Here is a 26,980-nt window from a genome sequence, read left to right as displayed (position 1 = left end):
AGCAACCTCGGAGTTCTGAAACACTTGGGTCTAACATCCGACCACACTGGTTTGGTTATTAGCTGGGAGAGGCTGACTCATTCAATTGAGCAGCCACGGAATTTTGGTAAGCTGCTTATTATACCTGATCACAGAGGTGTCCCCTTCTCACACTTATCCTTGGTGTCACGGGAAAGAATCCCCTCCCTAGAATATCCTGCATGCGGATTCATCTTTATTTTGCACTATTTTATGTGGGACTGTACTCATTTATTTGGACACTACCCATACTTTTTATATATTTCTTTATGAATATTGGAATTTTTCTATTCATAATCACTTTAATTTTTTAGCGCTGCACTTTTGCATTATATTGTTTGTTTGAATCACTGTTAGTTGATTTTGTGCCAGCTGCTTACATTTAATCGTTTTTCTCACTCATCACATTGTCACATTAGCGCGGAAATTTTCTCTATATTACTCCACCAACATGGCCAGTGCCAATGACGCCGTTGTCAGCTTAACTATCCCACTTCTATGCCTCCTTCAAAAAACGATTCGGGCGATGATGGAAGAGGATGTGGCACAGGAGGAGGAGGAAGAGGGATCATTTCCAAGGCTTTCAGGGCAGTCATTCACAAGTGGCTCCGAGGGTGGGTTCCTGCACCCACAAACGCCAGGTACACAATTGTCCAGCAGGGGCACATTTCTGGAGGATGAGGAGGAGATGGAGGAGGAGATGGAACCATGTTCACAGCAGGGTGGCACCCAGGCCAGCTCATGGCCATCACTGGTGCATGGCTGGGGGGATACAGAGGACACAGACGATACAGCTCCAACAGAGGACAGCCTTTCATTGCCTCTGGGCAGCCTGGCACACATGAGCGATTACATGCTGCAGTGTCTCCACAACAACCGCCGAGTTGCCCACATTCTAACTTGTGCTGATTACTGGGTGGCCACGCTGCTGGATCCCTGTTACAAGGACAATGTACCGTCCTTAATTCACTCACTGGAGCGTGATCGCAAGATGCGCGAGTACAAGCGCACGCTGGTAGACGCGATGCTGCTGGCATTCCCACCTGACAGCGGGGCCACAGTGGAAGCACAAGGCCGAGGAGGAGAAGGAGGAAGAGGTCGCCAACGCAACCAGGGCACCACCAGCACCTCAGAAGGCAGGGTTAGCATGGCCGAAATGTGGAAAAACTTTGTCAGCACGCCACAACAAATAGCAGCACCAGCAGCTCATATTGAACGTCTTAGCAGGAGGCAGCATTTCACCAACATGGTGGAGCAGTATGTGTGCACACGCCTACATGTAGTGAATGACGGGTCTGCCCCCTTCAACTTCTGGGTCTCCAAATTGGGCATGTGGCCTGAGCTTGCCCTTTAAGCCTTGGAGGTGCTGGCGTGCCCTGCAGCCAGTGTATTATCTGAACGTGTATTTAGCACGGCTGGGGGCGTTATCACAGACAAGCGCAGCCGCCTGTCCAGAGACAATGTGGACAAGCTCACATTCATTAAAATGAACCAGGCATGGATCCCAAAGGACTTTTCCATACCTTGTGCAGAATAGAGATGGATACCGACCTTACCCAGCCATTGTTATATTTTTGATCTTTCTCACTCTTTTGGGGCGTACCCTAATTTAAAATGACTAAAAAAAAGCAGTGTTGGCTACCTCGTCCCCCTCCACCGTCACTTCCACCTCACCGCCACCTCAACCTCCCTCCTACTCCATATGGGCCTCGTCCTTCACAGATGAAGAAAATTGTTTTTATTTTTCTGTTTTTTTTTTTGTTTTAAGTTATTTCCCTATCCACATTTGTTTGCAGAGCACTTGCCATGCTCTTAACTACTTAAATTTTGCTGCCATTTGAAGCACTCTAGCCCTTTCCATTGGTTTTTTAGAGCCATTTTAGTGCCTGAAAGTTCGGGTCCCCATTGACTTCAATGGGGTTCGTGTCTGGGTAAAGTTCGGAAAAAGTCCGGGTCACCCGGACTTTTTTTTCAAGTTCGGCCGAACCCGCCGAACACGGACATCCAGGTGTCCGTTCAACTCTAATTATAACTAGTGTGACAGACCAGTGGCCCCCCAATACCACATATTGAAGTAGGGTGTTATCTGAGTATAGTTTTACAAGTGTATTTGTGTCCTGCAACAATATTGCCTCTTTTGTTGCATTAAGTCTGATACACACAGTGCCAAACTCACTGGCCAATTTTTTTAACAACTGGTGTGATAAACCAGTGGCCCCCCCAATACCACATATTGAAGTGGGGGGTTATTTAACAGTATACTTTTCTAAGATTGTATTTTAATCCTGCAAAAATGTGGCCTCTTTTGCTGTGTTAACTGTGCTACACACAGTGATAACAGTTGCTGGCCAATTATTTATAGAACTGTTGTAATAAACCTGTGGTCCCCCCCAATACCACAGATTGAAGCGGGGTGTTATATAACTTTTTTACAGATATACTGCGATTCTCTAGAGACTTTGTCAAAGGGCAATTTAAAAACATGACAGGCAGAGGAAGAGGCTGACACTTACGCAGGGGTGGTAGGGGTAGGGCAGGAGCAGTAGGAGGGAGCCAAAGTGTGAAGTTTCAGAAGGCGCGTTCGATTACGTCAAAGGACGCACCAGACTTGGTTGAGTGGCTCACTCAGCCTTCCTCTTCTGCACCCTCCTCATCCTCTCTATCTGCACCCTCTTCACTTTCTGCTGTGTGCACCCCCAAAGACACCACCACAAACACCATTACCACATACCCTCCGCTTGAGTCACTGGAATTATTTTCCGATCCATCACAAGACATTTGCGATGCACAGCCATTGTTGGCATCGGATCAGGAAGAGGAGGTAGTAACAGCCACCACTCAGCAGTCTGACAACAGTACCCAGATCAGCCCAAGGAGGTTGGTCCCCGCTGTTGCTGCCTACTCCGAGATCTCGAATGTTAGTGGTGGGGAAGGTGACGTGGATGATGATGATGTGTCTATGAACATCATGTGGGTGCCCACAAGAGAGGAAGAGGAGGGGAGTTCAGAGGGAGAGACAGTCCGGCAGATAGGGAGGAGAGGCAGGCAGAACTTGCATTGCTAAAGAGGTAGAAAGCAGACTGCAAATGTATCAGGAGCGAGCCATAAACCATGTACAGTCACATCTGGCGCTCCCAGGATGCCGACACATGGCTCCGCAGTGTGGGTTTTTTTTTAATGTGTCCGTTACTGACAACAGTGTTGCCATCTGCAGCCTTTGCAGTCAGCGCATAAGTCGCGGTAAGCCCAACCCTTGCCTAGGGACAACCGCCTTAAGAAGGCACCTGAACTCCCATCACCGAGCCCAGTGGGAGCATCACCGTCAGAACCCACAAAGTCACACTCCAGGCTCTCACCGTCCAGCCTCTTCTCCTTCGCCTCTCTCCTCACATTTGTCCTCCACTCCACCTTCCATGATGCTGTTGTCGCGTTGTTTTGGAAAAAGGCAAGCTTCTGTGGCCCAAATGTTGGAGCGGAAAAAAATGATGACGCCGGATAACCCTCTTGCCCAACGTTTGACTGCTGGCTTGTCGGAACTGCCAACTACTGCCATATCAGCTGGTGGACTCAGAGGCCTTTCATAAATATGTGGCCAATGGAACACCACACAGTGTTGGTGCCAAGATACATCTGACCACAGACACATGGTCTAGCAAACACGGGCAGGGAAGGTATATCACTTTTACTGCCCACTGGGTGAACCTTCTGACGGCCGTCAAGCATGTAACCCGTGGCACCCGTGTAGATTTGGTTGTACCGCTATGGATTGCATGCAGGCCTGCCTCTTCTCCTCCTTCTCCATCCTCCCTCTCCTCCTAGGCTGACTCCTCCTTTTCCGCTGCTACCGTCTCTTCCGCTGCGCCGCCTAAGATCCCCAGAACCTATTCCACATGCCAGGTGAGACGTTGCCATGCTGTGCTGCATCTGTTGTGCCTGGAAGCAAAGAAGAAATCCAAGTTTGAGAGCGCACTCAGGGTATTATGATGAAATCAAAGGTTTTTTTATTCCTCATAAATAAATTGGACAGACAGTGTACAAACAGACGTGTCGGGTTGACGCGTTTCACGACGCTGTAGGTCGCTTACTCATAACCACACCGTGTGGTTATGAGTAAGCGACCTACAGCGTTGTGAAACGCGTCAACCCGACACGTCTGTTTGTACATTGTCTGTCTACTTTATTTATGAGGAATAAAGAAACCTTTGATTTCATCATAATACCCTGAGTGCAGTCTCAAACTTGGATTTCTTCTACTCTTGGATTACGGATCTGACCTGCACTGGGTTTGGAACATACACCTGAGCGGCTTCCCCTCATTGTCTCATTATCTCCTGGAAGCCAAGAGCCACACTGGTCCTGCACTCCTTTCAGCTTTGCGTTCACAGGCAGATCAGTGGCTGACACCGCTGAATTTGACAGTTGGTAAAGTGGTGTGCGACAACGGTGCCAATCTGCTGAGCGTGCTGAAACAGGGCAAAATAACACACTTGCCATGCATGGCACACGTCCTAATCTTGGTGGTGAAGCGATTCGTTGCCAAATACCCTGGGGTCCAGGACGTATTGCGGCAGGCCAGGAAAATCTCGGGCCATTTCAGAAGATCTTACACAGCCATGGCTCACCTTGCTGACATTCAGCGGCGACACAACCTGCCCATCAAGCGTCTTATTTGTGACTGCCCAACGCAATGGAACTCAACGTTGCATATGCTTGATAGGCTGCTCCAGCAGAAACGTGCAGTTAACAACTACCTGTACGAACTTTGCGGCAGGACAGATTCTGGGGAGCTTGGGTTTTTTTCACCTCGCCAGTGGCTGCTCATGCGGGATGCATGCAGACTTCTGTGGCCATTCGATGAGATCACCAAACTGGTCAGTCACGGCCCTGGTGTTATCCGTGGATAGGGGGAGGAGAACGAGGACGACATTATCCTGGATGATGAGCTGGAAGCAGGCCACTACATCGCTTTCAGTTTAGTGCGAATGGGGGCCTTCATACTCCAGTGTTTTAAGGGGGACCCCTGTATAAAAAGCATAAAGGCCAAGGACCAGTACTGGGTGGCAACGTACTTAGACCCCCGTTACAAACAAAAAATGGTGGAAATGTTACCACAATCACAGAGGGTGGTCAGAATGCAGCACTTCCAGGCATTGCTGCGGGAAATGCTGCATTCTGCTTTTGCGTGCGCTGGCAGAGGAATTTCCATTCACAGAGAGACAGTTGCGGGTAGAAATCCAACAGCGCCTGCAAGAAGAGGGAAGTTTGAAGATGTCTTGGTCACTTCAGATATGAGATCCTTCTTTCAGCCGAACCATCGACAGCTGTACTCCGGAATCCAGCATCAGGGAACGCCTAGACTGACAGGTGTCCGACTACATTGGATTAACGGCCGATGTGGACGCTCTGAGGAGTGATGAACCCCTGGACTACTGGGTGGGCCGGCTTGACCTCTGGCCAGAGCTTGCACAATTTGCAATAGAAATGTCTTAAGAACATTGCTATTAGAGTTTTGAGATACTAGACCAGTCATGGATGGAGGTGGGTTGGGGGAAGTTTGGGCTGCTCCCTCACCTGCCTCCTATCCATCCATTGGCAGCCATGTGCTCCCAGATTTGAGACACTCAAATTTAAAAGTGTTAGGACTGCAGATAAAACAGGGTGCTACACATGCGTTTGCAAATGCGTGTCAACTAAACCCCTGTTCTTTATTTATATCATGAGACAGGTCTACTTGGTTGGTGGCAGACTGGAGGGTGAGTACATCAGACTGGGGGCTGGCTGGCTTCCATGCACCTCTCTTAATCCTTTTCAATTCTTTTTTTCCGATACAGGGATGGAGACACTGGGAATACCTGCTGGTGTCTCACTAAAGTCCCACATAGCCCACATTGTCTATAGAAATGTTGGCTTGCCCCCCGTCCTGTGTCCTGTCCGAAAGGACGTTCAGCGCAGCAGTGGGGATCGTGACCGATAAGCGCACTCGCCTAGCTCATGACAGTGTAGACTACCTCCCATTTATAAAAATGAATGAGGCATGGATCTCTGAGGAATTCAACACATGTGACCAGTAGACCATGTTTCATTGAAATTCCCCATGCCAGGTCACAAATATCCGCCAGACCGCAATCCACCTACAACAATTCCTGGTCCTTGTCTTCGCTAAATACAGCGGCATTAAAGGCATTTCATGTCCATGGAATGCCAAATTTTTGGGGCCTTTCAGGGCCGACAATTATTTCTGTGAATGCCTAATGTACCTTCAGCCACAGAATACAACGTTCTTAGCTGTCAGGTAAACGCATGTGGGCTAATTTTTGGGGCCTGTACTGGCCGACACTTACTTCTGTATCCTGTGAATGCCTAATGTACCTTCAGCCACAGAATACAATGTTCTTAGCTGTGAGGTAAACGCATGTGGGCTAATTTTTGGGGCCTGGAATGGCCGACACTTACTACTTTATCCTGTGAATGCCTAATTTTTCAGACTGGAATTGAAAATCAATGGGTCTGTAAAGGTTCCGCCAAATTGTGGAATGGATGCAGACCCATTTTACAGATGTGTGAATGGACCCTATACAGTATGTATTTGACATGCCTTTACCAGGTGCTGTCAATTCTGTCTGATTTATAAAAAAAAAAAAAAAAAAAGAAATTTTTGCTGTAAAAAAAAAAAAAAAAAAATTAGGGCAACTTTTCCAATTGCAATACTTCTGTTATGACATTGTCCATGTGCTGGGACTATTTGTGCATAGCTAGTATGTCTTTTGTGGCTGAAAATATGACCTAAAGGTTTTTAAAGTTTGCCTCCCATTAATGTCAATGGGACCCGCTTCGAAAATACATGGAGTGCCATGTTGGTTTGTTGGAACCTTATTTATTAATTTTTTTTTTGTGGGACGGTTTCCTCGTCTTTTTTTTTTTTTTTTTTCTTTTGTGTATGTAACTAAAAATTCAATAAGTATATATTTAAAAAAAAAAAAGTGGAAATCCTTGGATGCCCAGACTACATGGGGAGCAGTGGTAAGATAGTGTGGGACTTGTTGTCAACCTTGTTGAATATGAGGTACCATTTTTTACATGGACAATTTTTATACAAGAGTGCAATTTTTTTTTTTTAGAATTATTATTATTATTATTATTTATTTTGGTTTTGATTGCCTGCTGTGGCACCATGCAATCTAATTGCAGGGGCTTCCCCCCAACAGCTCGTTAACACCCAACTTCAAATCAAATCAAATGCGCAAGTTATGCCCTTTTGAAGGGCTCATTGAATTATGGTCCTCCGTATGTGGCTAGGCATCCAAAAGGTCTCACACAATCTGTATGCCCATACTCAGGAGAAGTAGCACAAGTGTTTTGGGGTGTAATTCTATGTATAGCCATGATGTTTGTGAGATATATCTCAATAAAATGACAACTTTGTGTATAAAAAAAGCAAGTTCCATTTTTCCCAAAAACGAAACAATAAGATCTTGCTGACCCCTTGTATAAGAGATCAGGTGCCTCCACCGCCACCTGCCTCACTTTTACTGAAAAGCTGTGAGCTGAGTGACAAATCACCACATTTTCTGTTTTTTTTTGGCATGTTTTTGGAACTGACAAGGTATACATGCATAGAAAAGTTAAATGAGTTATATATCTGAAGTAAATACTTGTATACAAGTAAATATTTCCAAGATTTACTAAAGGCTTAAACCAATGTTCACTATTCCGTACTCTTACTTTTGGACCTCTCTGCTGCCTTTCATACAGTTTAACACCCCCTCCGCCTCAAACTCCACTCATTTGGTCTCCATAACTGTTCTCTTCATTTTGTTATCATCTTACTTATCCCACCACACCTTCAGTGTCACTTACAATTCTACCTCCTCCTCTGTTCTTCCTTTTTTCCATCGGGGTCCTTGAAGGTTCTGTTCTTGAACCTCTCTTATTCTCGATCTACACCTCCCCTGGTCAGCTAATAACCTCTCATGGATTTCAGTACCATTTCTATGCTGACACCCAAATCTATTTTTCTATTCACCAGCTCACTCCATCAGTCTCCTCACGCATCAGTAATTTACTGGCTGACATATTAGTCTGGGCGTCATTCCACTTCCTCAAAATCCTACTATCCAAAACCAAGCTCATAATATTTCCTCCCCCATGTGCCACTTCCTGTGACTTATCTGTCAAAATCATTGGCACAACTATCAGTCTGTCTTCGCATTCCAGGGTGCTAGGTGTAATCCTGGACTCTGAACTCTCCTCTCTGCCTCCCATCCAAACACTGTCCAGATCTTGCTGCTTCAAACTCCACAACATCTCCAAAATATGACCAATGGCACCACAAAGCTTTTAATTTACTCCCTGGTTATCTCTCATCTCAACTACTGCAACTCCCTCCTTTATTGGTTTGCCTTTACCCAGGTTACCTGCCTTCAGTCCATCATGAATGCTGCTGCCAGACTATTCACCTTATCAACTGTTCACTTTCTGCTACCTCTCTCTCTGCCAGTCCATTGGCTTGCGCTCATTTACTCAACTAATACAATTCTAAATATTAACAACAACTTACAAAGCCAACCAAGACTCTGCCCCTAGCTACATCACTAACCCTGTCTGAAAATACTAACCAAATCAAATCATTCTCTTTGTTCTTCCCAAGACCTCCTGCTCCCTAGTGTAACGCTCCTGCGTTTTATGTATGATGTGGATTTTCAGCTGCAGAAATATTCCACTTCAGTAGTCATGTAGAGAAACGCTGAGACACCAATCCCAACTCCCAAAGACTCATCATGTGTGGATGATCTCAATTCAGCAAGTAAATACACACACTCAATAAGATGTTTCCTAGAGTGACTTATGTATATAGTAACACAGTGATGATAGGCTGAAGAGACAGGTTGGGTAGAGATGGTAGATGACAGACACTTGAAAGGAAATGTTCTTGAAAGTAAGATAGTAGCAGATGGGATGCAGATAGGTTTAGCAATCATGTATGGTAGCAGATGACTGAGTAGCAGGTGGACATACAGGAGAGATCAACCCAGTGCAAGAACAGGTGGTAGTAGGCTCAAGAGCTAGCAATCTTAGATAATGCAGATGTAGTAATAGTCCATAGTATGCAGAGCTAGATAGTGTAAGCTTTAGTATGAAGGTTATAGAGGTTTCCCCTGTGGGGTACTTATCACTAATAGCAATGTAGCAGAGGAGAGGTTCGGCAAGAGCGGATGATCCGGTAGCGGGATACAGGGATCAGCGCAGCGTGGTTCCGACAGTGAGGTATGCTTGCAAGCATGAGAGCTTCAAGACAGGTTAGCATCAAGGCACAAAGCAGGTTGAACGAACACATGTGAGTGAGAGCCGGCGATCTAAATAGCCGCTCAGTCCGGCGCTCAGTGATGACAGCATCAGTCTTAAAGGTGTATGTGCACCTTACCAAAAGAGAATGGTGGGGCGCATACACTTAGGAAAGAGTAATTAGGGTACCCAAAGGTACCAGAACATTACAGTACCCCCCCCCCCTTAAGGCCGGCTCCTGAAGGCCTCTGGAGCTGGTTTGTCTGGGTACTTCGCATGAAAATTGCGGATTAATCTAGGGGCATGTATGTCAGAGGTGTTTAGCCAGGTGTCGTCTTGGGGCCCATAGTTCTTCCATCGAACCAAGTACTGAAGTCTTCCTCTGTGGATACGAGAATCCAGAATCTCTTTTATCTCATATTCTTCTCCTCCTTCAACTTGTACAGGAGGAGGAGGTGGGATAGTAGGCCTTATTCCTTGGTCAGGAACATGGGGCTTCAGAAGCGACACATGGAAAATGGGATGTATTTTGAGGTCTATTGGCAATGTAAGCTGTACTGCAGCTTTTCCAATAAGTTTCTTGATTGGGAAAGGTCCCAAGAACAGAGGTCCAAGCTTTTTGCTAGGGATTTTAAGTCTTAAATTTTTTGTTGAGAGCCAAACGAGGTCCCCGATGGCGTACTGAGGAGAAGGTCTTCTGCGAAGATCATAGTACTTCTTTTGTTGACTATGAGCGTGTGCAATGGTAGTATTAAGCAAACCCAGAGAGTCCTTTATTTGGGTAAGATAGTCTGAGGCTACTGGGTTATTTGAAGGAAGGATGCGTGGTGGAAGAATAGAGGGATGAAACCCATAGTTCAAGTAGAACGGACTCTGCTTGGTCGTACTGTGGGTTGCGTTGTTGTAGGCAAATTCTGCCAGAGGGAGAAGATCCACCCAATCATCCTGTTGGTAAGAAGTGTAACAACGTAAATATTGCTCGATGCATTGGTTGACTCTCTGTCTGTCCGTTGGTCTGCGGATGGTAAGGAGAAGTGAGCTTCCGCTCAATCCGTAGTATGTGACATAGTTCTTGCCAGGACTTGGAAATAAATTGTGATCCACGGTCAGACAGAAGAGTTTTTGGGATACCATGTAACTTAAAGACATGTTTCATCAGGAGTTCTGCAGTTTGTTTGGACGAAGGTAGTCTGCGAATAGCAATGAAATGTGCCATTTTTGTCAGATGGTCCACTGACACTAAGATGGTATTAAATCCTTTGGAAGGAGGTAATTCTACTATAAAGTCCAAGGACACAACTTCCCATGGAGTTTGGGGTATTGGTAGACTGCATAGTAGACCGGATGGTCTCGTAGTGTCAATTTTGGACCTGGCACAGACATTGCATGAAGAGGCGAATTTTTGTATAGATGTTTTCATGTCAGGCCACCAGAATTGCCTGGTAATCAGATTAAGAGTCTTTTTCATAGCCATATGTCCTGCCATAGGCACATCATGCGATAATTCCAAGATCTTGGTGCGTATGGTAGGTGGTATGTAAAGTTTGTCGTTGTAGTAGAGGAAGCCTTCTGCATCAGTATTTAGTTGTGGTGGGGGTGAATCCAAACTTATACCATGCAAAACCTCTTCCTTCAAGGAACGGACAACTCCAATAATGCGTTTGTGAGGTATTATAGGAACGGAAGGGATTTTGAAGTAGTTTTCTTCAGTTAGTCGTGATAGTGCATCCGCCTTTTTGTTCTTATCTGCAGGTGTGTAGGTCACTAGGAAGTTAAACCTTAGAAAGAATAGTGACCATCGTACCTGTCGGTGAGAGAGAGTTTTGTTAGTCTGAAGATATTGAAGATTTTTATGGTCCGTGTATATAAGTATTGGTAATTGGGTGCCTTCGAGTAGATGTCGCCAATTCTCCAGAGCCAATTTTATAGCAAGCAGTTCCTTTTCACCCACGGGGTAATTTACCTCTGGACTGCTTAAGGATTTAGAAAAAAAGGCGACTGGATGAAGTGGTGAAGTGTGAGTTGGTCGTTGGGAGAGTATTGCTCCTACTGCCATGTTTGACGCATCTACTTCCAGAATGTATTGGAGGGATGGGTCTGGATGGCGTAGTATGGGAGCAGAAGTAAACCTGGTCTTTAACAGGTGAAAAGCTTTATTTGCTTCATCTGACCATTTGAATGGTTTTTTAATGCTAGTGAGCTGTGTGAGGGGTCTCCCAATGGCAGAGAAGTTTCTGATGAACTTCCTGTAGAAATTCGAAAATCCAAGGAATCGCTGTAGCGCCTTGCGTGTGGTTGGTGTAGGCCAATCCTGAATGCAGGATATCTTACTCATGTCCATCTTGATCCCTGTTTTGGATATGATATAGCCTAGAAACAGTACTTCTTCTTTATGAAACAAGCATTTTTTCAGTTTCACATAAAGGTTGTGTACAAGCAATCTCGATAATACTAGTCTTACATGTCTTATGTGTTCAGACAGGGATCGTGAATATATAAGTATATCGTCCAGATATACCACAACACAGACATCTAGTAAGTCTCTGAAAATATAGTTTATAAATCGTTGGAAAACTGCAGGGGCGTTGCATAGCCCGAATGGCATTACAAGATATTCGAACAATCCGTATCTGGTTCTGAATGCAGTCTTCCACTCGTGTCCATCACAGATTCGAATGAGATTGTATGCTCCTTTCAGGTCCAATTTTGAAAAATAGGTAGCTCCACGCACCTGCTCAATGAGCTCAGGGATAAGCGGTAGAGGATAGCGATCTTTTATTGTAATAGCATTCAATTGCCTATAGTCGATGATAGGCCTGAGACTTGAGTCCTTATTGCGGACAAAAAAGAGTCCTGCTGCTGTGGAAGAAGTGGAAGGTCTAATAAAACCTTTTTTCAAATTCTCATCCAAATAGTCTTTGAGATGGGAAAGTTCATCCTGCGAAAGAGGATAAACATGACCGAACGGCAATTTGCTATTTGGGAGTAGATCAATACTACAATCATAGTCTCGATGGGGAGGTAGTGCTTGAGCATTTTTCTCAAGAAAAACCTCAGAGAGATCCTGATAACATAGTGGTGCAATCTCATCTGTCACCACAGACAGGATCTTCCCGAAAGACAGGAGGTTACACGTACCCTCGCAAAAGCAAGAGAGGAAGGCCAGGGTCCGTTCCTTCCAATCTATGGTTGGTTGATGTGTGTGCAACCAGGGAAGTCCCAAAACAATGGGAAAGTGGGGTGAAGGTATTAGATCGAAGGTAGTGGTCTCCATATGAGACCCGTTAGTAGTGACTAGGAGTGCCTGTGTCTGAGCAGTGATCGGACCAGAGGATAAAGGAACACCGTTAATAAGACTCACTGAGACAGGTTTAAGTTTAGAAATAATAGGAACTTTATTTAAAGCAGCAAAACGTATATAATATAATTTCCACAAGATCCTGTGTCAATCATGGCCTTAGTAGTAATCCTGTTCTGGTCCCACTGTAATGTTAAGCAAACAGAAAGGTAAGGGTTAGTAATTGAAGTTGTCAATCCCCCTAGGAGGACATGTGAACACTCACCCTTCTTTTTGTAGACTAGGGGACAGACGTTTATCTTGTGATCTGGGGATGCACAGTACAAGCAGAGATTACCAGATCGTCTTCTGGCTCTTTCCATAGTTGATAGAGGTGGGCGTATGGTTCCTACCTCCATAGGAGTGGGGTCATCGGCCGAAATCCGAGAAGAACTGGATAATGGCATTCCCATTTTCTCAGCCTTTCTTTCTCGTAGTCTTCTATCTATGGTGATACTGAGTTGTATCAATGCATCCAGGGTTTTAGGCAGATCCGCTCGGGTGAGCTCGTCTTTAACGGCCTCTGATAGGCCAAGCCTAAATTGGGTTTTCAGAGATGCATCATTCCATTCTGAATCAAGGGTCCATCTCTTGAATTCTGCGACAAAGTCTTCCACAGGTCTCCTACCTTGTTTCAAGGATCTTAATTGAAGATCGGCAGTACTCTGCCTATTGGGATCATCATATAGGCTAGTGAGTTCTGCTAGGAACAAGGCATAGGAGTTGAGAAGCTGATCGCTTTTCTCAAAAAGAGAGTCTGCCCAGGCCCGAGGATCGCCTGTTAGGTAAGAAATAATAGTACAAACCTTAATGTGATCAGTAAGGTAGGTACGGGGTTTTAGCAAGAAAAGTAACTCACATGCGTTTTTAAATTCGCGAAATTTTTTGCGATCGCCTGTAAATACCAAAGGAGGATTTATTTTGGGTTCAGGGGACTGAGCAGTGGTAGTGTCAGTCTAATTACCTGCTGCGACAGAGCCTGATTGTCTTCTTTTAATTCAGCAAGTGCGTGTATTAACGCAGTTACTTGCTGTTTTAATTGTGTCACCTGAGTGGTTATTTCTGCTGAATCCATTTGAGGTTCGTTCAATCTGTAACGCTCCTGCGTTTTATGTATGATGTGGATTTTCAGCTGCAGAAATATTCCACTTCAGTAGTCATGTAGAGAAACGCTGAGACACCAATCCCAACTCCCAAAGACTCATCATGTGTGGATGATCTCAATTCAGCAAGTAAATACACACACTCAATAAGATGTTTCCTAGAGTGACTTATGTATATAGTAACACAGTGATGATAGGCTGAAGAGACAGGTTGGGTAGAGATGGTAGATGACAGACACTTGAAAGGAAATGTTCTTGAAAGTAAGATAGTAGCAGATGGGATGCAGATAGGTTTAGCAATCATGTATGGTAGCAGATGACTGAGTAGCAGGTGGACATACAGGAGAGATCAACCCAGTGCAAGAACAGGTGATAGTAGGCTCAAGAGCTAGCAATCTTAGATAATGCAGATGTAGTAATAGTCCTTAGTATGCAGAGCTAGATAGTGTAAGCTTTAGTATGAAGGTTATAGAGGTTTCCCCTGTGGGGTACTTATCACTAATAGCAATGTAGCAGAGGAGAGGTTCGGCAAGAGCGGATGATCCGGTAGCGGGATACAGGGATCAGCGCAGCATGGTTCCGACAGCGAGGTATGCTTGCAAGCATGAGAGCTTCAAGACAGGTTAGCATCAAGGCACAAAGCAGGTTGAACGAACACATGTGAGTGAGAGCCGGCGATCTAAATAGCCGCTCAGTCCGGCGCTCAGTGATGACAGCATCAGTCTTAAAGGTGTATGCGCACCTTACCAAAAGAGAATGGTGGGGCGCATGCACTTAGGAAAGAGTAATTAGGGTACCCAAAGGTACCAGAACATTACACCTAGTTCCTTTGTCAGCTCCTCCAATGTTCGCCTCCAGCACTTCTTCAGAGCATCTCCCATCCTGTGGCACTCCCTATCCCTACCTCCCTATTAATAGCCCAATCTGTCCAACTATCTTCTACTCTTTTTCCCTTTTAGGCGATCCCTGAAAACCTGCCTTCTCCCCACTTGACCCTCCCTTTTAGATTGTAAGCTCTAACAAGCAGGGCCCTCTGATTCCTCTTGTATTCCAATTGTGTTGCAACTGTTGCATTAAATTGTATTGCAACGGTACTATCTGCCCTTATGTTGTAAAGTGCTGCACAAACTGATGGCGCTATATAAATCCTGTATTATAAATATTAACACGTGCCAGCAAATCTCCTCCTTGGTTTACTTTTTGTATGACATAGACTCACTTGTAGGCTAACATTTCTTAAAGGGGAAACTTCAATCAAAAATGAAATTTTTCATGTTAGATATCTTGATAATTTTTCATGTTAGATATCTTGATATTATTCATTTTCTGGCTAGCTGCTTGTGTAGCTTAGATAGTCTTATCTAAACTAGACAATCACCTTCTTTCTTTTCTTCACTGACAACACTATCTCCCTTTATCTGAATTTGCTAAGCTGTCTTTCACTTCCTGAAAAGGTTGTCAGTCTTTCTTAGACAGGCATGCCTAGACCTGCCCAGCCCCACCCCCATCCCTCCTATCCTTCACCATGATCTCCTCCTGTCTTCATAGCTTAGTTTAAGCCAGCAGCTTTTCAACAGAGGTGAGTCACGTGGCCGGTGCAATATATGAAAGAAATAAAGCACAGAGTAACATTTTTGAAAGTTTAGAAGGATACAGATCCATTTTTTTTTTTTTTTGCTCATCACATGTGAGTAATGAGTTTTAGGCTCCATTTCCACTAGTGTGACTTGTTATGCAAATTTGGACACAAAAAGGCACATGACAAGTCACAGCCCATTGATTTCAATGACACCCATTCTCATCTATGCCACTGAAAATTAGCAACTTTGAAAAGTTGCCTGTACTACTTTGATGCGACTTTTATCCAGAGAGTGTAAAGTTGGAACAAAGCTGCACTCAAAAGTCACTCTCTAAATCGCACAACTTAAGAGTTGCACTAGTGGAAACGTAGCCACTAGGCTAGAGTGTGACTTTGGAGTGAGACTCTTGAGTGCAGCTTTGATCCAACTTTAAACTCTCTGGATAAAAGTTGCATCAAAGTAGTGCAGGTACCTTTTTTAAAGTTGCTGATTTTCAAAGTCGCATATATGGGAACGGGGGCCATTGAAATCAATGGGCTGTAATTTGTAATGCGACGTTGTGTGTCCAAAGTCGCATGACAAGTCATGCTAGTAGAAACATAGAGTTAGTGTGGTTGCCTGTACTATGATCATTGTAGACTGTGAGCTGAGACCCCAGAGAACTTCCAGCTACACTGACAGTCCACTGGACTCAGAAAGAAGAGGAATTGAAGTCATGTGACAGCACTGAAAACTGCAAAATAAAGGTAGAAAACTGGAATTTTTTAATTTTGACACATACGGCTGAACTCCGCTCACATTAATGATTGCATGGGAGAATTTAGGGTATTAGGCTGTACTTCCACTTTAAGGGCATTAGTGCCCTATGAGTGGTTTGTTTGAGCTGCTAAAATTTGTTTAAAACAAATACAATATAACAGGGTAAAAACTTTAATTAATACTTTCAGACAAAATATTGTTTACCAAGATAAATATTAATAAAATAAGCTAATTTAATTATTCTTTTTGACACAGATTGAGGGGCACCATTTGGCTGAAGGTCAAGGAAAATTTGTCATATTTGCCCCCTTATAAATCTGACTTTGAGTGTACATCATCAATTTTTAGGCAAACCAATCCTGCCTGCCAGAATAAACGGCATCCTACCCTGACCCATACCATGCATAGTTACCCAAATCTGGCAGCTGAAGTCATCCTGCGGTTGGCTGCACTTGTGCAGTAGATGCTCATAGACCATTACCCAAGTGTCTCCAGGTTGTGTATGAGTCATTTTAAGCTATTCTGAAACCAAGTATATCCTGTTTAGTCCTTTTAGTACCTCTACTGAAACTGTGCCCCAATAAACATTCAAACTAGAATTACTTTCTGTACAATAAAATAGAAATAGATTTTCTAGTCATCTGCGGTAACTTGACTGTCAGGGTGGATTGTGCAAAGTCCTTTAAATAATGGCAGCACAGAGAGTGCTGTACAGCTTACAAGTCTTTTAATAGTATTCACAGAATATCCAAATCGACAAAAGTATTTATATGATGTTTAACATCACATCAACAAAACTCATTCCGACATGTCCATCTTTAGAACTTTTAAAGCACTGAGTTCTGTCTTTAGGGACTGCTCTATATTTGCCTTGTGAAGAGAATTCAAATAGACATTAATCAGATTCCTTTGGGCACTGATATATTTGGTCTTCTAACAGGCAATATTTTAAATGACATGATAAGAGGGTAACATAATAAAACTGAATATACATAATTCACCTTTTCTTATTACCTTATTCATAGGTACAAGATTTGATAGAAAAATACTTTTTTGTGGTTTTCTCACTTTATTTGGTAATATTTAACTGACACTCACATTAAAAGTTCACTGTGTCATATCTCTTATTAGAATTTATTTTTGGTACTTATTAGTACATTTACTGTAACCCATATCGTGACAGTAAAGGCAATTTCGAAAGGAAAATTAAACCTTTTTAGGTTCTCACTTTATGTACACAGGTAGGCTTTTTTTCATGGAGTTTGTTTTAAAAATATGATTTAAAATATACAACTTATTTAAAGAGGTAATAAAACGAACATTTATTTAATTTCAGCTTACCAATTTTTAGATATGGTGGCTGCATTTCTTATCTTTTTTTTTTTTTTTTGTTTGCATTTATCTTTACTTGGTTATCCGGCCAGAAAGTCTATTGGGGTGCTTTCACTGTGCTCTTATTTTTAAAGAAAAAAAAAATAAGCATTAACAATACATATGTGTTTTTTGCATCCGTTTTTTTCTTTTTTTTCTTTTGTTTTTATCCTATTTTTTGGTCTCCTGACTCCAATCATGCAGCTGTGAAACTTTGGACATGTGACTCAAAAAAAATGTACCAAAAAGGAACCCAGGGTGCATTTTTGATGCGTTTGTGGTGATTTTCTATAGAAATCCATGTGAAAAGCACACCAAAGATACAGCATTCAGGCAAATGCACTGTACCCACAGTGCACTGGTCTTAAGAGTTGCATAGGATTTAAAAGGATACATTTTTGGGGGTAAAAAATAAAGTCAGTATGAAAAAAATTGGTATGAAAGGGCTCTTTTTTTTTTTTTTTCAACTTCTTTTAAACACACCAAGCTTTCCGGCAAAAGTGGCAGTTAGAGGACTGAGTTAAACTATTTACAATGGTCATATATTTATTTATGTAAAACATCCCAAAAGGAAAGGGAAAAGAAAAAAAACTCTTTAATTTTCAGTCAAAGGCTTATCAACGAAACACATTAAGCACTGTTTTTTTATTCACTGGGATGTGACAAAGCATAATAAAGGGCATGGTGTTGACGGCTGTCCTTTTCGTTCTGACTATTTGTCTTATGGTGTTTGAGAGGACACCTCAGCTTGAGCACCTGGAACACAACGTCTATCCACACACCATAGCTCCACTGTTCTGAGTGAAGCATTTTCCTTGTTTCGTGCTAAGAGCTAAACTAAGACTAAAGCCCCGTACACACGCAACAATTATCGGCCGACCGATCTTCCGACTTTTGTCCAGAGTGTTTTTTTGTTGGTTGGAATGTGCCTAGACTGCACACGAATTTTTTCGCCCAACAAAAATCTACTTCAGAAGTGATGTCATGTGTTGGTTTGATTTCTTTGTGTTCTTTCTTTGAGCATGCCCAGACTTGCTCATCAGATTTTTCCCTGTCGAAATCTGTACTGACTGCACGAAAATCGGCCGTTTTTTGACGGTCAACAAAAATTTTATAGTCTGCACACCAGATTTTTTTCGGCCGAAAAGTCGGAGTCAGTTGTCGGAAGCATCATACTAACAAGCCGAAAATCGGCAGATCGGACGTTGGCTGAAAATTCCCTGCCAATTTTTGACACGTGTGTACGGGGCTTTAAGGGCCATACAGACTATACAATTTTCTTTAGATTTTTCCCTTCAGACTTACCAAAACCATATAATATGAGGTCAAACCTAAACACTTTCAATTTGTATGCAATCAAGCAGGCCCTTGCACTACATAGAAAAGGTAAATCTAAAGGAAATCTGACAACAAAAGTTGTATAGTGTGTATCCAGCTTAAGGGCTCTTTCACACGGGCTTTCCGTATGTCCGCAAATCATCCTATTTTTTTGCGGATGATTTGCGGACATAATGTAAGTCTATGGCATTGCGGATGTCAGCGGAATACCATCCGCTGACATCCGATTTCCTTCCTTTCAGTTCTGTTCCGTTTTTTCGAACGGAACAGAACCCTATTTTTCCTCCGTTCAAAAAACGGAAAGGAAGGAAAATCGGATGTCAGCGGTGTCATCCGCTGACATCCGCAATCCCCATAGACTTACATTAGGTCCGCATATCATCCGCAAACGGATGGGATGATATGCGGACCTACGGAGCGGATGACAGAAATGTCATCCGCTCCGTGAAAAAAAAAAAAAAAAAAAAAAGGACCGCAGCGGAGCTCTCACACGGAAAGCCCGTGTGAAAGAGCCCTAAGACTGATTCAGGACTGCTTATCTCGAGAAAATGCTCAGAGCCAAGACAAGCTGCAGTTATAAACCAATAATCTCCTTTATATCTGGATCAGCCATGGAAAGGGAATGGAGGGCAGGTCAGACCTTAACTTGGGTTAGAAAGCATCTTCCAACATGGGACAAAGTTCTACATGTACTTAGACATACGGGACATAGCTGGAAAAATATAATAAAAGAGCCTCTTTAAAGGCAAAACAAATAAAAATAAGATAGCCTTCTCACACCCCCCTTTCCCCCATCCCAGTTTTTGTTATAGGAAATAATAAACAGGACGAAAAAAAAAATGTGCAATGCTTACCTCTCCTTAGATGATAGCCTGCTAAGCAGATAAAGCTTAAAGGATAAGTTCACCTTTTTAAAAAAAAAAAAAAAAAGAATAATTGTACTGTGTTTTTTGCAGGTATAAATATTTGCATTTATTTATTTATTTATTTTTTTTCATCCATTGTATGGGCAGGCATTTACCTGAGAGCAGGAAGATCAATAGACTAAAAGATTTCTCATCATGGATGAGTTTGATGCATGTTCACATGAGTGACATAAGGGGTAAGCAGCTACCAGAATTGATTTAATATCGATTTTTGCATTTATTTGGTTGTATTGTATGCAATACCTTTAGTGTGTATAGGAGATATAGCAGTGCAAAGGTATATTCGGTATTATGTGATATCTGATCGGCCTCTCTGAAAGCTGTGAATCCTTGTAGGAGCCCAAGCTATTACAGTGAGGGCCGTAATCTTTCTGTATGATGTGCCAAGCAGCTGCCCTTATGCATAGTAACCACAGGTCACTCACCTGGCACAGCCACCATTAGGCGAATGTCTTGCATTTTTCTTACTGAATGCAAATGTTCTCTGGATGAGGCTGCCATCTCCTTCAGATGATGCTACCATTTCTATAGTATGAATTGATGCATATACTTCTTTACCTACAGCAGAAACTGTTTACAAAGTTTAGAGCCCAATCATAATCTCTTGCTTGGATTGTTTATTGAATCCACCTGAATATTCGAATGTGCGTGAAAGTCACCTGAGGAAGACGATGATCTGATATTTTTTTTTTCCCACCAAGGTATAATTTAAGTGATTAACTTAAAGAAAAGTTTGGAAGGGGGAATTTATTGATACTTTATCAGCTTGATAAGAAAGAAGATTGCTGCAGGCCTATTGCTAATTTTTTCAATAACTGGCTCTAGTCATCCTGTATTTATGAAAGTGTTATTGGAGAGTATTATCCAGAAAAAAATAGCAGTCTTTTCCAATTTGTAGACACTGGTTCAGAGACCTAACAGAGCATTGGGAGTTATCTTGGTTTGTATATTATGAAGCATTTTATCAAAAATTATCAATTCAGCCAGGTTTAAAATGGGGAGTAAATGACATAAGTCAGTGAATAAACGTGTTATTACCATCTAAATATTCTAGCTTTAAACATTGGTTCTGTCTAAACCTGCTGGATATAAAAAAGGGATCTGCTTTGATTACAACCCGTTGGGTGGAAAAGGGGACAGGGCTAATAGTGGCCAGCTGTAAAATGTTTATGTGTGTGGCATGCAATGAAATAGTACCAGTCAATGTTTAATATAGGCACAGAAGCATTTGAAAAAGGGAAAAAAAATAATTCCTTGGGTTGGTGGTATCACTAAAATTTTAAAAAATGTCCCCTGATTCAGTAGTTTCACTGAAAAAAAAAAAGTGTTGGTGTGTTGGTGGTGCCACTGAAAATGTCCCCGCATTGGTTGTACCAGTGGAAGAAAACCACTTCCCCCTACCCCAGTACAGTGCTCTCCCTCTCATCGTGGACCTCCCCCCGCCCCTTTCTCACTGCAAAGCTTACCCTCATCAGTGGTATACCTGGCACATTTGGTACCTGGGGTTTGTATTTTTTTTTTTTACATTTTACAACTCTCACTCGAAAAAAAAGGTATGAGGAAGCATAGCGGCGTGCACAGCATGCTTCACCAAATTGTGGAAGTGATCAAATTGTTTGTACCAACAAACCCTGGGTGCATTCAGGGCTATGCACCCCCATTGATGTCATATTGGCAGCAGCAGCTGTGTCTGTGCAGCCACTGCATCCCAGCTGACTTCAGTGATACTGCCTGCACAGGGATGCACAGAACACCTGCACATCCCATGTGGGTCAACACAAACATTACACAGGTCATGGATATATGCTCCATGTGAACATGGCAATTAGGCCAGATAGCAGGAAAGAAGAGATGTCCAGTATTTAAATTATCTTTTATCTTATACACAACCTGCCTCCTGTGCTCCTGTTTGGCAATAATTGATAAATGTCTTCATATATGTTGTGAACTCATCGACTCCAGGCTCTTTCTCCCTGGATCCAGCAGGGCCTCCAGGCACATCCTCTTCTAGTCCAGGCCGTTCAGGCACTCCCTCTCCTATTCCAGGGCCTTTGTCAGCACACTCTCACTCCTTGTCCACAGACCCCTCTTCTAGTCCACAGACCCCTCTCCTCTGCACCCCCCCCCCCACCTTCTAGTACAGGGCCACAGCAAAAAAAAACCACTATCCTAATCCAGGGGCTTTTGTTACACAAACCCCCTCTCCTAATAAAGAGCTTACAGTTTCAGGCTCCACACTCTCCTGTCATGCAAACTGAATGCGGGGAAACCTGCATCCAATTTGCATAAGTGTGGACCCAGCCTCAAAGGTGCACAGCAATAATACAATCTAACAACATCTGTTATAAATCGGCTGAATACTACTGGAAAAAAGAACCTGTACAATGTTTCAGCAGTCCTCCCAAAAATCCAGCCTGAAACATAGTAAAAGGAGGAGTGAAAACATCATGGCCCTAACAAGTAAACTGAAATAACACTTTAGAACAGACCTGCTGTCGCAATGCTTTCCAAAAGTTCCTCATCAGTGAGACCCTGCCAAAATTGGCAACAAAAGTCCTAATTCCTTTCTACAAATTGCACATGACAAAGGACCTTTGCTCTAGGCATCTTGACAAAAAAGGAAATACTCCAAGCAAATGGGCTTCTAGTTCCCAGGTGTAGCTGATCTGGTTGTTATTGGGCCTCAGTTTTATGTCAGGAATCAGCAGCTGGGAGACTAAATATACACTATATTGCCAAAAGTATCGGAATACCTGTCTTTACACACGCATGAATTGTTATCGGCATCCCGGTCTTAATCCGGAGTGTTCATAATTGAGTTGGCTGACTCTTTGCAGCTTTAATAGCTTCAACTCTTCTGGGAAGGATGTCCACAAGGTTTAGGAGTGTGTCTATGGGATTGTTTGTGCTTCTTCCAGAAGCGCATATGTGAGGTCAGGCACTGATGTTGGATGAGAAGGCCTGCCTCACAGTCTCCACTCTAATTCATCGCAAAGGTATTCTATTGGGTTGAGGTCAGGACTCTGTGCAGGCCAGTCAAATTCCTCCACCCCAAACTTACTCATCCATGTCTTTATTGACCTTGCTTCGGGCACTGGTCCAAATCTTTTGGTGGAGGGGGGAATTATGGTGTGGGGTTGTTTTTCATGGGTTGGTCCTCTTCCAGTTCCAATGAAGGTAACTATGAGGCTGGGTTCTGACTATTGCGAATTGCTTGGCCAAACAAGGGCCATAAGGGGGGGGGGGGGAATTTGGGAAATTCCCTCTAATTCGCCGGACCCAGTCTCGTGCCTCACTGTTTCTGCCCTCACAAAATCCTGCATAGAATTTCTGGATATTTCGGGGCATACAAAAGCAGGATGACAACATTAAAGAAATAATGTAGAAACTTAAACATGAGACTCAGAAACTATCTGAGGGGAATACTTTGGCAAAGTACATAAAACACCTTTACACTATCAGATGATCAAAAGATATTGTTGCATCATGGAGATGAATACTGGGATGTATAAAAAAAGGGGATTCACTCCAGAAATAAAGATTATTATTCTCACACTCTACAAGACTCTGGTCCGATCACATCTGGAGTATGCTGTCCAGTTCTGTGCACCGGTCCTCAGGAAGGATGTGCTAGAACTGGAGAAAGTCCAGAGAAGGGCAACAAAAATAATTAGGGGAATGGAGGACATCAGCTATGAGGAAAGACTACAAGAACTGAACTTATTCTCTCTGGAGAAGAGACAATTGAGGGGGGATATGATATCCATGCACAAATATTGTACTGGCAACCCTAGCATATGGAAAAACCTATTCAGAGAAAGGAAATACAATAAGACACGTGGCCACTCACTAAAACTAGAGGAAAGGCGGTTTAACCTTAAAATACGCAGGGGGTTCTTCACTGTGAGAGCAGTAAGGATGTGGAATTCTCTTCCGCAAGCAGTGGTATCAGCAGGGAGCATTGATAGTTTAAAAAAACTATTAGATGGGCACCTTAAAGACCACAACATAATGGGGTATACAATGTACGGTTAACAGCAAACACACACACACACACATCATAGGTTGAACTGGATGGACTGATGTCTTTTTTCAACCTCACTAACAATGTAACTATGAAATAACTCAGGTGGTTCCTGAAAATTATTGAAATTAAATGATTTATTTAGTTCATGACCTGCCTACTGGTGGTCATCATGGGTCAGAGAAAACCGTTGAGAACATAGAATGGTGGCCTTCTATGATGACAGATGAAAACTGTTTTGTGATCAATCAAGAATAAAACTGAAAGAAGGGCCATGGAATGCCTTGCAAATGGATTACAAAGGACCTTTGTAAGTCACTTCTAGAAACAACAGATATATCTTGGTAGTCGCAGATCTGTTTTCCAAATGGGTAGAGATCTTCCCAACCTAAAGTAACACTGCACAGAATACTGCTAAGGTTTTGGTGGAACAGGTGTTCAGTAGATGGGGGCTCCTATTCTCAATAAATTTAGATCAGGGGACCCATTATTTTTACTGGAAAGGTGATAAAAGCGTGCCTAGAGATGTTGGGGGAGGAGTAAAAATGTTATATTCCATATCACCCAGAATCTTCAGGTCAGGTTGAAAGAGCCAATCGGCAGATTAAGACAATGCTAAAAAATAAATTGTCCACATCAATGGTAAGAACTGGGATGATCTATTGCCATTACTGGCCATGGCCATCCGAGCGACTCTCTCATATGCTACCTGGTTGACACCCTTTGAAATTTTAACAGGTAGGTGGATGAGACTCCCAGAACATCTTTTGCTGGAAATGCATACCCCTGCCATAGACAGACTCTTAATGGACCAATACCTCCTTAAATTCCAAAATGCGGTAAAAGAGATCCATGTATTTGCAGCAGCACAAATCAGTAAGAGTAAAAAGAAAGCAAAGGTGTATTTTGACAAAGGGGTTCGAGAATGCACTTGGGCTATAGGGGACCGAGTCATGTTCTTGGAGCTATGTCCTCTGGATAAACAGTCTAAGCCAAAGATGGAGAGGCCCATTTCCCATTATTGATAACTTAAGTCCTTCTGTGTATAAGATCAGAATAGAGGTGGGCAAAAAGACCCAAGATAAATGGGTTAATGCAAACCAACTGAAACTCTTCCATGGAGCCAAGGAAATCAACTAAAATGTTTTGTTTTCTTTCCTTGTAGAGCCATGAAGTCGATGTGGATTATTATCTTGCTCCATCTGATCGGACATACCAAGGGAGAGGAGACTGGACCACTCATCAGTGTAATCGTTGACAAGAATATGGTCTACTGCCAAGAGGGGGAATCCATCTTACTGCCTGTGGCAATTGTAGGAACTGTGGGGAAGCAAGTATATTGGTGGAGTCCCATTTTGATATTCAACTAGTCACGGTCAATGGCATTGCTGGGAATGTCACGGACTACCAGGATAGACTCATGAGTCTTCATAACGGATCCTTGTTGATCAAAGAGACACAGTTAAGTAATGCTGAGGAGTGGAAATATTCCTTTATTTCAGTGCCCATGTCCAGCAACACACAAGTATCCACTCTTCATTACGTCCCAGAAAAAGTTACCTTGCATGTGTCCCCAAAGACTAATACCCCTGCTCCTACAACCTTGGCCAAGAGTACAGCTGCAATCCTCTATTCCGAACCAACATCTTTTGAATGCCCATCACTGCAAGAGGGACCACTTAGTGGCCTAGCGACAACATCAATCCCTGGAATATTGTTTTAATAACATTAAGTTCATTTGTTTACCTGTGGTACTTAATTTGTCCAAGTGGAACATAGCCAAATTAGGCTCATGTGCACAGACAAATGTGTTTTACTATTCCTTGCTAGTAGATTTAATTGCCTCCATTGCCAGCTGAACTCAGGATCCATTTGCAAAACCAAACCTCCCTCCCCAAAGGGGCATTTTTAGATCTAGAAAGTTAAAGGGTTTGGACAGTATACTTTGGTCCGTCCCAGGCCTTTTTGGATGTCAATTTTGGAACTGAGCTGATTAGGCAGCGATACACAGGCATATCGGTGATTTTGAACAGAGAGAGGGTCAGCAAGTGCTTGAACCAGTTCTGCAGGGTGTTGAGGGGCTTGCAGAGGAGGAAAGGTTTACTGTTTTATAATATGAAAGACATCGCCCAGTTCAAAAAGAGACAGGAGAAAATTAAAGAAAACATAAAAATATCAGAAAGCTGGGGAGAACAATATGGGCAAGGAAGTAATATGCACAATGTATGGGAATTTTGTATTGGCAAAGGTCACTAATGTTATCCAAGCTATCAAAGCAGGTAAAATCCCTGATATATTAAAAGATAAAGAGTAGTGTTGAGCGAACACGGACTGTATTATTCGTGTTCGTACCGAATAATTGGATTTTTTGTACCCGAACACGGACACGGACACTTTACTGTATGTTCGGGTAAAAATCCGTGTTCGGTCGTTTTATTTCCGGGTTTTGCATGCTTTGGCGCTCTTTTCATGGCGGGCTTTCAACAGCCAATCAACAATCGTTTAACTGGTGTGCCTTAAGCCATCCCAGCCATGCCTGCAAATGTCTCAGTAGCTGTGATTGGCCGTCTGAAGCATGTGACCAAGTCTTTATAAGTTCGAGGCAGCCGCAGCGGCGTCATTATGCTGCTTAGATTCAGGGACAGAGCACACATCAACGTGCTGGCTGCTGATTAGGGAAAGATAGGCAGGAAAAAACCATTTGTGTCCGGATAGAATTGAGGGACAGGTCGGAGTGTTTAGGCAGGGCGAGTTGTAGGCATTTTAGGGATAGAGTCTGCTGAATTATAGGGTCAGTGTCTTCTACAAACTACAATCGATATTGCTGTGTGGGGGGTGGGGTGAATCTGCACTCAATCCTGATCTACGATCTCTTCTCAATCCTGTTAGGGACAGAGTCTGCTGAATTTTAGGGAAACTGTGTTCTACAAACTACAATCGATATTGCTGTGTGGTGTGGGATTGGAGATAGGCAGGTGTCAGTGATCCACATCCATTTTTCTGTGTGTGAGCTGCAGTGAACACAATCTTTTTGGGCTGCAGTGAACACAATCTTTTTGGGCTGCAGTGAACACAATCTTTTTGGGCTGCAGTGAACACAATCTTTTTGGGCTGCAGTGAACACAATCTTTTTGGGGTGCAGTGAACAAAATCTTTTTGGGGTGCAGTGAACACAATCCTTTTTGGTGTGCAGTGAACACAATCTTTGTGGGGTGCAGTGAACAAAATCCTTTGTGGGGTGC

The sequence above is a fragment of the Pelophylax lessonae genome (genome assembly GCF_965119305.1).
Source record: "Pelophylax lessonae genome assembly, chromosome: 3".
Lineage (NCBI taxonomy): Eukaryota > Metazoa > Chordata > Amphibia > Anura > Ranidae > Pelophylax > Pelophylax lessonae.
This window is presented reverse-complemented; position numbering follows the sequence as displayed.